Genomic DNA, 8,671 nt, shown 5'->3' on the forward strand with positions numbered 1-8,671 from the left:
CACCAGAAAACCACCAGAATCCAGGAGGCAGGCCTGGAACAGATGCTCCTTCAGAGCCTCAGAAGGAACCAACCCTGCTGACACATTGATCTCAGACTTCTAACCCCCAGAACTGTGAGACAGTAAATTTCTGTTGTGTAAGCTACCCCATTTGTGGTACTTCGTCACAGCAGCCCTAGTAGACTAATACAGTACGTGGGGAGTGTGCATGCCATTTTCTACCTGGCCAATAGAAGCCTTCCGTGCTCCCTCCTCCGAGCGCTTTCCCCGTTTCTGGCTGGCTGGCATGGCGATGAGCTTCTGGGGGACCTGGTGATGCCACATATCATAAGGGACAGAGTTTTGGTCAGCTGGAGTGAAGGAGGCCACCTACTGGGCTGTGCCCTGGCCAGCACCGTTACATGGGCCAGAAGTAAGCTCTGAAGACCCCTTGTTACAGCAGCTGGTGGAGCCCTGACTACACAGATGATGTTGATGGTGGTGGTGATGTAGAACAGCGCTGTCCAACAGACAATGCAATAACAGCAATACAATGCAAGCCCCAGTGTGAGCCACATGGGTCATTTTAACATTTCAAGTAGCTTTACTAAAAAAAGTAAGATCCAATAAAGATGTAAAAAAAAAGTAACAAGAAACAGGTGAAATTAACATATCTTTTAACTGATAACATCTAAAGTAAATATTTTCAACATGAAATTTATATAAAACTTACCAATGAAATGTTTTACATTACTTTTCTCATACTAAGTCTTTGAAACCCAGTGGGAACTGTACACTCACAGCACATCTCAGCTTGGACCAGCCACACGTGGAGTGCTCGATGCCACCTGTGTCTCGTGGCTGCTGTTGTCAGATGATGTAGGTTTAGAATGTTCAAATCTAAAATGGTTAGGAAGCCTCATGTTGTTCAGAGCCTGGGCCTGTGTTTTTGTTTTTTTTTTAGATGTTGGGGGTAGGAGTTAATTAATTAATTTATTTTTGCTGTGTTGGGTCTTCATTTCTGTGTGAGGGCTTTCTCTAGTTGTGGCAAGCGGAGGCCACTCTTCATCACGGTGCACGGACCTCTCACTATCGCAGCCTCTCTTGTTGCGGAGCACAGGCTCCAGACGCGCAGGCTCGGTAGTTGTGGCTCATGGGCCTAGTTGCTCCGCGGCATGTGGGATCTTCCCAGACCAGGGCTCGAACCTGTGTCCCCTGCATTAGCAGGCAGATTCTCAACCACTGCGCCACCAGGGAAGCCCCTGGGCCTGTGTTTGTCTCCACTGGAACTCTGGAGATAATTGCAAGAAACTCTGAAAGTCACGGACAAGGAGGCAGCATGGTGCGCCGGGCTCAGAGAGAACTGAGTTTGAGTCCAGGTTGTTCTGATTTCATAACGCATGATGAGTAAATTGTCTACTCTCTCTGACCCTTATTTTCCACATCTTCCAAAGGGTCACTGCACAGATTAAATTGAAGAGAAGAGTGGAGGCCTGGGGTGTATGTGTAGCAGGCATTTAAGAAGTAGTTGCTGCTGTCATGAATTGAACCTCCTCAAATTCTATTTGTCCTACCCTCCCCTGTTCTCACCCTCTCTTCCACATGAACTGAATGTCTAATGCAGTTCAGGCAGCTCCCCCTCAAGGTGTGGCTTCAATAAAAATCATGTCTTTGGGGAAGTGGCCCTGGAGGAAGCCGCTTGATGCAGAACCCTGATAATGGAGACAGAGAGGTTGGATGGGAGGCGGAAGGGGAAGGATTTAGGACTCAGGCTGCAATGCCAGCATCACGTCCCACCCACGCTCCAGTAATCCATTTACTTGAAAATGAAAGAGGGCAGGAGATCTGGTGTGACTGCTCTGTCATGCCCGCTCTACAGCCTGAAGTCATCCTGGAGCAGTGCTCTCGGTGCCACCAGCTCCAAACGGCAGCAGCTGTGGGCTCTGCAGCCACGTCCCTGCAGACCCCACACCCAGTGGGCAGGGGAGCTGAGGGTGCTCTGTGAGCTAATGTGGGGGGGGAGTGGTGGGCTTTCCCATTAGTGCTGGAGTGGGGCAGTGACCTCCATCCTTCTTTAAGATAAAGTCTACTTGGGTATTCCCTGGCGGTCCAGTGGTTAGGACTCAGTGCTTTCACTGCTGTGGTCCAGGTTGAATCCCTGGTCAGGGAACTGGGATCCCGCAAGCTGTGTGGCAAAAAAAAAAAAAAAAAAAAAAAAGATAAAGCCTACCTGGAGCAGGTCTAACCTGGGCTAACCGGGGAGTGAATTAGCAAACCCTTTGCTGCCTGAAGTGTGATTATTTGTATAAAATCTGTTTTGGGTAGATCTATCTACCCTTTGTAAATTTAGCTGCTGATGCTGGCAAAAAGCCTGTTTCTCCGCTCCCCACTTTTAAAATAATTTTAATCCCCTGGGAGGACCCAAGTTCATCCAAATCATACGAATCTTTGTGCAGTGCCGACAGCTGAATCTTTCAGAGGACTTCTGGCAAAGCCCATGGAGCTGGTGCCTGTAGGGGGTTGAACTGTGTTCCCTAAAAGAGTTACATTTTGATCCTAGGCACCTGTGACTGTGACCTCATTTGGAAATAGGGTCTTTGCAGATGTAATTAGCTAAGTTCAAATGATATCATACTAGACTTGGGTGGTGTCCTTATAAGAAGAGCAGACAGAGACACACATACAGGGAGGTGCTGTTGTGGGAGCCATGAAGTTAATCCCCTACGTTCTTCTTCTCACTTCTGCCCCTCCTGCCTCCCTAAACAAGAAAGGAAACAGCTCCTTAACGGCTGCTCTTCCTTCTGTCTGGACAGGCCTGCAGCCCAAGGTGGATGAATTCACTCGGTGCTGACAGAGGACTGAATTTTTGGCCCCCAGTGTTTTAACTTGGGGGCCATCTGACTCGGGAACAGCTACTCCACAGGGTCCAAAGAGCATGATCTTCAGTCAAGAATACCCAGGCCCAGAAACCTGACTCCTACCAGCCAAACTTTGCCCCGACCACATAGAACCCAAAGCCCCGTTAGTGAGACACTTAACTGCTGAGTCTCACTCCTGTCTTTCAGTGGGGAAAACAGCTGAAATGAAGATCTGGAGGCAGGCTGGGAAGTAGATATGAACGAAGCCCAGAACTACAAGCTCCTCTTGTTCTGCACGGCTCTGGAGTTAATGTGAGCATTCTATTCAGCTTGCCTAGTCACACAGGCCCTGCTTTGAGACGGCTGGATGCTCTCGTCCGGAGCAGAACCACGTCCCTGCCCTAGCAACCCACACAAGGCCCTTCGTTCCAGCCTCTCACCACACTTATCCTCCCAGCAAAGTGTGCCTCGGAGAGCGTCCTTTCTGCCGACGACCCCAGGATTATCAAGTTAGGCGGGCAAGGAGCAAGACTGTCCAAAACGTGTGTTTGGGGCCCAAATGAATCCATTCTACAAATGCATGAGATTGAGGAAATTTCAAGTGCTCCAATATCCAAGGGACCAGGAAGATATTCTATGCTGGGTTTGGCTGGACGGGCAGTGGGGCTAAGTCCAGGGGCTCCCCTGCTGTGTCATGCGGCTGACCTGGGGAATAATGACCAGGCAGGCTTTTCCCAAGCAGATCTTCTACGTGGAGGAGCCCGGGCCCTTTGTGAACAACGGGCCAGGAAGAGAGGATGTCCAGATTCAAGCCCACAGTGTCCACTGCACCATCTTTTTAGGGACAAAGCTGGAGGTGATGCCATCTGAAACCTTTTGTCAAGTCCTCTGGCTTCCTCGTCCCCTCCTTCCTTCATCCCACCACCCCACCATCCTCCTCCACCCTCCTCTCTGCGCCTGGCTCAGCCCTGCAAAGTAAACTGCATCTACCACTGTCTTTGTATTTTCTAATTACGTTAGATCATATATTACATTTATATACTATTTAATGTTATACTGTTTTTTTATTTTTAAAAATTGTGTGCATGTTTCAATGCATACATTTATTGCATTGATATAGACTAGGGAATGTGAGGGGATTTCTCTGTGAGTATTCAGGATGGGCTCCTAATACTGGCTTTTCCATCTTTTTTTGGTCTTTATTGGATGTGGTATGTGTGTTTTGACTTGGTTCTTTGGGTTCTTAACCATCTTTCTGGTTTAGGTGACATGTTGACAGGGTCACTTACAAATAGGTCCTCAGCACCTGGAAGTGGACAGTGTCCAGAACCTCTGTCTACTTTGGAACACCTGTCAAAACAGGATGACCACACTGACCATGCCACATACTGACTTCTCAGAAAGTAGGAAGCTGAGGCCTCCTGCTATAAGCAGCTTCCTCCTCTGGAGGTGTGAGTGTGCTGGTGTCACTCCAAACTCCACTCCTGGGAGTGCATGCTACAGCCATGGCTCTGGGCAGCCAGGTTATACTGGACTGTACAGGCTGAAGGAAGACTTGGAAGAGGAGGTGACCTGATAATCCTGCTGGATTGTTCCACGTTTATCTTGAACCACAAACTAAATTGAAGGCAGGACAGCGGATCCCCCCCACACCCCACCATCTCTCTAAGGCTGGATTTTAAAAATCCCTTTACTGTTTCATGATTCCTCTAAGGAGTGGACAAGGACACGGAGAAGAGGCTGGAGGGAAGATCCCCTTGTGGCATTAAAATGGCCTAAAGTCACCTCCCTTTGCAGGGCTCAGTCTCTCACTGGAAGAATTCTAATTCCTTAAGGCTGTGTTGGGTTTTCTTTGTTATTTTTTTTGGCCACTCTGCGCGGCATGTAGGATCTTAGTTTCCCATCCAGGGATTGAACCCGTGTCCCCTGCAGTGGAAGCGTGGGGTCCTAACCACTGGACCACCAGGGAAGTCCCTGTGTTGGGTTTTAAAATGAAAGATATTGCACCTGGCAGGTAAATGTGTTTTCTCAGGCCGTGTGATGACCCCACCCAGCGCGGTATTCTGACAGTGGTACGTACTCTGTTGGTCTTTAGCGACTTCCTGTCACCTTGGGGCTGGCCCAGAATTCTGATAGGCACACCAGCAGGGTCCACAGGTCCCCACTCTGCCGGGCCCAGCCAAGCTCTGCTGGCATCCCCCCAAACCCTAAGCACTGCCTGAGCGCAAAGATGCTGGGGTTGAATGGCTGGGAGAAGCCAGCCCTGCAAGGGGCAGGCACTGCAGGAGGGGAACCCCAAGAAAGAAGGACAGAGCTTGCTGTTCCCAGCCCAGAGCAAGGACAGTGTGACTGGGGGGTGTGGGAAAAGAGGAAATGGTTGGAGAGGTGGGTGGGAGCCCTGGGCCCTTTTTTTTTTTTTTTGCGGTTTGCGGGCCTCTTACCGCTGCGGCCTCTCCCGCCGCGGAGCACAGGCTCCAGACGCGCAGGCCCAGCGGCCACGGCTCACGGGCCCAGACGCTCCGCGGCACGCGGGATCCTCCCGGACCAGGGCACGAACCCGTGTCCCCTGCATCAGCAGGCGGACTCCCAACCACTGCGCCACCAGGGAAGCCCCCTGGGCCCTTTTAATGTAACAATGATGCTCATCCTAACTGGCATTTGTAGCACCTCATGGGCCTGAGCTAGGCTCCTCACAAATGCTCTCAGGCAGGTGCTGGTTGGGAGCAGAGAGGGCAGTGAGGAGTAAATAAGCTGATGTACATCAAGCACTTTTTGCCCGGGGCCTGGAACACCAGCTTTCACTGTAATAGTAGTTCTCCAACAGCCCTAGGGCCGGATTACGAGCCTGACAGATGAGAAAACTGAGGTGCAGAGGCAGGCCGGGGCGGTGGCCTCTAGGTTATCAGTGACCAACACAAGGCTGAGCGTGGGCCGCTGTGGTCACTTAATCCACACAAAACCCCGATGCGATGCGGCAGGTGACCTCCACCTTGCATCTGAGTGGCTTGAAGCTCGGCTGAGTGACCAGCCTCGTGTCCTCGGGTCCCCTCCCAGGCTGGCCGCTGGCTCGCAAGGTCCTGGACATTGTCCAAGGGGCTGGGGCTGGACTGGGGATGCGCGCGCCCGGGCTCGGCCCGCGGCGTGGGGGCGGCTGGGGTAGACCCACGTGCGAACCCCAGCCTCTGTCCGGCCGGAACCAAGGCTCCTCCGCCTCCCGCCCCTGGCGCGCAGCGGCAGGAGGCGCCTCCTCTGCGGCGGACGACCTGGCCTGGCGCCGGGTCCACTGGGGGGCGCCACTCGACGGCCACACCCGAGCGAACCCCGCTGCGCCGGCCGAAGCGGGCGGAGGGGCGGGACCCAGGACGCGAGAAACGAAACCGCGCGGACTGGCGGCGGCGTGGGCGCGGGAGCGGCGCAGGTGCGAGGTGGCGGGCGGGGCGGGGATTCGCAGTCGCGAGGCCCGGGCGCAGCGACACCGGACGCGGGTCTTGGCGGGCGGAGTGCGGATTTACAGGGAGGGATGCCGGGTCCCGTGAGTGCGGGGCGCAAGTTCCCGTGGGTACGGGCTGTCTCACGGGTCGGAGTGCGGGTCCCCTGGGTGCGAGAGGGTCCCACGGATCAGGGTCCCCGCCGGTCTGGGCCACGGTCGCGGAGGCCCGGCCCGAGGCGTTGCCGAGGAGCGCCGCTTGCGTCCTGATGCGCCGCGTCCGGCCGCCGTCCGCGCCGGGCCGCCCCTTCCTGCGGCGCTGAGTTTCGGTTTCGCCGCAGGTTCCCTGTCCAGCCCCGCCGCGCGGCACCGTGCGTACCCTGTTCTCCGGCCGCGCGCAGCAGGTGGAGGCAGCGCGCTTTCCCCGGGCCCCAGCTACATTCCCGGGGGCCCAGCCTCGAGTGCGAAGGACCCCGTGCGAGGAAGCGCCGGTCGGGCTTTGAACCCGAGAGCGCTGCCCGGGCGGGGGGGGGGCGCGGCGGCGCATAATAGCGGACCGGGACGGGCAGACCTGGGGACCTCTACCCGGGAACGGAATCCTTCGCTTTCATTAATTGCAACAACGGAAAAGTGATGTTGCGAAAAATGCCCGTATCTTTATTTCATGGTAACTTTTAGGAGAACGGAATCACTGCCCACATCACCGAGCCGCCCAGAGCGCAGGGTTCTCCCGACTTAGCAGGGGCTGCCTGTGGTCAGGGGCTAAAGGCCAGGTTGCCACCTCGAGGGTTTTGGCCTTGAGAGCCGCGACTGGGACGCGGCCCTGGGGGAAGCCGGGGAGGGCTGAGAATGGGGGAGTGTGAGGATGGTGGGGGCCACCACCTGGTTTTCTTTGGTGATGGTTGGCGGAATGTGTATGGAAAAAAGGGGAAGGGAAAAGTCCGGAAACTGATTGAATAGAGATCTGTTGGTGCCGGCCCTCGCGTTTGCCCTTAGGCCCCTGGTGCTGGCGAGAAACAACAGGACACTTGAGTGAGGAATTCTGATCCTTGCTGTGAGTTTTCTGGTCTGTGGGGAAGCAGAGCTTTGGGGAGAGGGAATACACCTTCGGACAGAGGCCTGGGCCCAGGGGAGTCATTGAGAGTATTTTAGTGAGAGAGTACCCAGACGACAGTGGTGGTTGCTTTAGGGTGGTTGATTTGGGGGAGGGGCGTATGGAGGGGAAAGGGGAGAGGGGAGAGGGGAGGTGGGAACCAGGGCCCCGAGGATAACTGCTCACACTGAGTGCTTTTGGTCAGGCCCTGCCCAGCCCTCGCCCCCACCCCCACCACCAAGAGCCCACCATCAGGGAGACCAAGCTGGTGGTGGCAGAGGGGCACCCATGCCGCAGATGAAGTGAAAATGAGAATGGGATGCACGGGCGGGTAGAAGGGCTGAGGCAGGGAGTCGCTGCTTGATGAGGGCCCTTTGGGTGCCCTCCCAGCTGGGGAAGGAGCTGACTTGACCACTGCTCCAGCAAAGTTCTTGGATCTGAAGCCAGCAGAAATGGGTGGCCAGTGGATCTTTGTTCCCCAAGAGCCAAGACGCCTGTCTCCACTCTCACCATGGATGCACTAAGTTGTCCCTGGAGGCTGGATGTTCTCGGCCTGAGTCCTGGCCTTGGCATGACCCTGACCTTGGTTTGCTGCCACTCCCACAGAAGGTGTTCTGAGGGCCAAATGGTCAATGAGAAGAGTGCAGGCTTAGCAGATGGCACTCCCCCGTTATTAGAAATCTTGACCACTGGCCCCGTTATTAGGAATCCTGACTGCCAGCCTTATAGCCCTGGGCTGCCCTGTGCGGGCTGGTTCCTTTGGCAGGCTCTGACTCAGCCATTTGCTGCCAGCATTTCTGCAGTGAGCCACAGAGAGTCTGAGTCCCTTGCCTGGGGCACGCAGCAGGTATCCCCACCCCATGTCTTATCTCTGGGTTTTGCACAAGCTGTGTCTCTGCTTGCTCCGCCACTACCCCCAGTCTCCACTCACTTGGCTCAGCTGACCTGGCTCCCAGTCTCAGCTGGGTGGGGAAATTTTTAGACTCACTGAGTGATGGAGAGTTCAGGAAGCTGGGAGGGACAGCAGAAAAGGAAGTGGGTGCTGGCGCCACTCAGGGCTCAGACAAGGAGGGAGTTGGAGGGGGAGGTTGGGATGAGGCAGGCTGGAGCGCCTCAGGGGCAGTGATCAGGCTGGTTTTCAGTTGAGCAAGGAGAACTTCTAGGCTGCTGCCAATTTCACTTTCCCAGAAAATGAAACTGAAGCAAGGCTGTGGTCATATGACAGGTGGTGGGGTATAAAACTGGCTGCCTCGGGACTCTTGCTTCCAGATCTGCAGAGGTGTGCCAGCCTCAGGAATTACCCTCCCTGGAGGT

This window comes from Phocoena phocoena, chromosome 19, assembly GCF_963924675.1.
Source record: "Phocoena phocoena chromosome 19, mPhoPho1.1, whole genome shotgun sequence".
NCBI lineage: Eukaryota > Metazoa > Chordata > Mammalia > Artiodactyla > Phocoenidae > Phocoena > Phocoena phocoena.